Source organism: Arachis ipaensis, chromosome B7, assembly GCF_059453495.1.
Source record: "Arachis ipaensis isolate K30076 ecotype BB chromosome B7, ASM5945349v1, whole genome shotgun sequence".
Lineage (NCBI taxonomy): Eukaryota > Viridiplantae > Streptophyta > Magnoliopsida > Fabales > Fabaceae > Arachis > Arachis ipaensis.
In genome coordinates, this window is record NC_142442.1 from 124,151,671 (window position 1) to 124,155,088 (window position 3,418).

The following is a 3,418-nucleotide window of genomic DNA, read 5'->3' on the forward strand; positions in this document are numbered from 1 at the left end:
CCAAGCCTTTGGAGCCATTACCAGAGATCACAATTTCGTGCACCAAGTTTTTGGCGCCGTTGCCAGGGATTGTTCGAGTTTGGACAACTGACGGTTCATCTTGTTGCTCAGATTAGGTAATTTTCTTTTTGTTTTATTTTCAAAAATTTTTCAAAAATCTTTCAAAAATTTCTCCTTTGTTTTCGAAAAAAAAAAAGAAAAAAAATTTTTAAAATAAAAATGTTTTCAAAAATATATTTTTCTTTAGAATTTTTAAGAATGAATTCTAGTGTTTCATGAAGCATATTGAAGCCTGGTTGGCTGTAAGGCCATGTCTAACTCATCTGGATAGGGCATGTTAGGCGTGTCATGTCTGAGTTACATACTAAAGGTTGGCTGGCTATTAAGCCATGCCTGACCCTTTGATTGGAGCTTTAGACTAAAGAGCATAAGATTCCTGGAATTCATATTAAAAAAAATTTTAGAATCCTTATTTTTCTTTTTCAAATGATTTTCGAAAAAAATTAAAAGAAAATACAAAAAAAATCATAAAATCATAAAAATAAAAAATATTTTGTGTTTCTTGTTTGAGTCTTGAGTCAGATGCTAAGTTTGGTGTCAATTGCATATTCATCTTGCATTTTTCGAAAATTCATGCATTCATAGTGTTCTTCATGATCTTCAAGTTGTTCTTGGTAAGTCTTCTTGTTTGATCTTGATGTTTTCTTATTTTGTGTTGTATGGTGTTTTTCATATGAATTCTTGAATTCTAAAGTGCCTAAGCATTAAAGATTTCTAAGTTTGGTGTCTTGCATGTTTTCTTTGCATTAAAAATTTTTCAAAAATATGTTCTTGATGTTCATCATGATCTTCATAGTGTTCTTGGTGTTCATCTTGACATTCATAGCATTCTTGCATGCATCACATGTTTTGATCTAAAATTCTCATGCATTGCATCATTTTCATGTTTCTCTCTCTCATCATTAAAAATTCAAAAATCAAAAAAATATCTTTCCCTTTTTCTCTCTTAAAATTTCGAAAATTAGATTTGACTTTTTCAAAAAATTTTAAAAATCTAGTTGTTTTCATGAGTCAAATCAAATTTTCAATTTAAAAAAAATCTTATCTTTTTCAAAATCTTTTTCATTTTTCTTAGTTATTTTTGAAAATTTTAAAAATATTTTTCAAAAATATTTTTCTTATCTTTATCACATAATTTTCGAAAATAACATCATCAATTAATGTTTTGATTCAAAAATTTCAAGCTTGTTACTTGCTTGTTAAGAAAGATTCAAACTTTAAGTTCTAGAATCATATCTTGTGATTTCTTGTGAATCAAGTCATTAATTATGATTTTAAAAATCAAATCGTTTTCAAAACTAATTTCAATCATATCTTTTCAAAAATATCTTCTTACCTTATTTTTTTCAAAATTTGATTTTAAAATATCTTTTCTAACTTCTTATCTTCTTATCTTTTCAAAATTGATTTTCAAATTTGTTTCAACTAACTAACTAACTTTTTGTTTGTTTCTTATCTTTTTCAAAACTACCTAACTAACTCTCTCTCTCTCTAATTTTCGAAAATATCTTCCCTCTTTTTCAAAATTTCTTTTTAATTAACTAATTATTTTAACTTTTGATTTTAAAAATTTCGAAAACTACTAACCTTTTTCAAAAGCTATTTTCGAAAATCACTAACTCTTTTTCAAAAAATTTATTTTCGAAAATCCTTCTCCCTCATCTCCTTCTAATTATTTATTCATCTACTAACATCTCTTCCTCACATCACTCACCAAAAATCCGAACTTTCTCTCTCTCTGAGTTCAGATTTTCTCTTCTTCTTTTCTTCTATTCACACAGGGATCTCTATACTGTGGTAAAAAGGATCCCTATTATTATTATTATTTTTCTGTCCCTCTTTTTCATATGAGCAGGAGCAAGGACAAGAATATTCTTGTTGAAGCAGATCCAGAACCTGAAAGGACTCTGAAGAGGAAACTAAGAGAAGCTAAATTACAACAATCCAGAGAGAACCTTTTAGAAATTTTCAAACAGGAAGAGGAGATAGCAGCCGAAAATAATAATAATGCAAGGAGAATGCTTGGTGACTTTACTGCACCTAATTCCAATTTACATGAAAGAAGCATCTCCATTCCTGCCATTGGAGCAAACAAATTTGAGCTGAAACCTCAGCTAGTTTCTCTGATGCAGCAGAACTGCAAGTTTCATGGACTTCCATCTGAAGATCCTTTTCAGTTCTTAACTGAATTCTTACAGATTTGTGATACTGTTAAGACTAATGGAGTAGATCCTGATGTCTACAGGCTCATGCTTTTCCCTTTTGCTGTAAGAGACAGAGCTAGAGTGTGGTTGGACTCTCAACCCAGAGATAGCCTGAACTCTTGGGATAAGCTGGTCACGGCTTTCTTAGCCAAGTTCTTTCCTCCTCAAAAGCTGAGCAAGCTTAGAATGGATGTTCAAACCTTCAGACAGAAAGAAGGTGAATCCCTCTATGAAGCTTGGGAAAGGTGCAAGCAGTTGACCAAAAAGTGTCCTTCTGACATGCTTTCAGAATGGACCATCCTGGATATATTCTATGATGGTCTGTCTGAACTAGCTAAGATGTCATTGGATACTTCTGCAGGTGGATCCATTCACCTAAAGAAAACGCCTGCAGAAGCTCAAGAACTCATTGACATGGTTGCTAATAACCAGTTCATGTACACTTCTGAGAGGAATCCTGTGAGTAATGGGACGCCTATGAAGAAGGGAGTTCTTGAAATTGATACTCTGAATGCCATATTGGCTCAGAACAAAATATTGACTCAGCAAGTCAATATGATTTCTCAGAGTCTGAATGGAATGCAAGCTGCATCCAACAGTACTCAAGAGGCATCTTCTGAAGAAGAAGCTTATGAACCTGAAAACCCTGAAATAGCAGAGGTGAATTACTTAGGTGAACCTTATGGAAACACCTATAACCCATCATGGAGAAATCATCCAAATCTCTCATGGAAGGATCAACAAAGGCCTCAATAAGGCTTTAATAATGGTGGAAGAAATAGGTTTAACAATAGTAAACCTTTTCCATCATCCACTCAGCAACAGACAGAGAACTCTGAACAAAATACCTCTAATTTAGCAAACTTAGTCTCTAATCTGTCCAAGGCCACTGTAAGTTTCATGAATGAAACAAGGTCTTCCATTAGAAATTTGGAAGCACAAGTGGGCCAGCTGAGTAAAAGGATCACTGAAATCCCTACTAGTACTCTCCCAAGCAATACAGAAGAGAATCCAAAAGGAGAGTGCAAGGCCATTGAATTAATCACCATGGCCGAACCTGTGAAGGAAGGAGAGGACGTGAATCCCAAGGAGGAAGACCTCCTGGGACGTCCAGTGATCAATAAAGAGCTTCCCTTTGAGGAACCAAAGGAATC

General features: G+C 33.4%; 1 non-coding gene across 1 annotated transcript; it reads right to left on the reverse strand.

Annotated features, from left to right (window-relative positions):
• Window positions 1–2,441: 2,441 nt before the first annotated feature.
• LOC148554002 (small nucleolar RNA R71) lies at window positions 2,442–2,549 on the reverse strand. Its single transcript, XR_015892910.1, has one exon. It is a non-coding gene; the product is annotated as a small nucleolar RNA R71 (small nucleolar RNA).
• Between the last annotated feature and the right edge of the window lie 869 nt (window positions 2,550–3,418).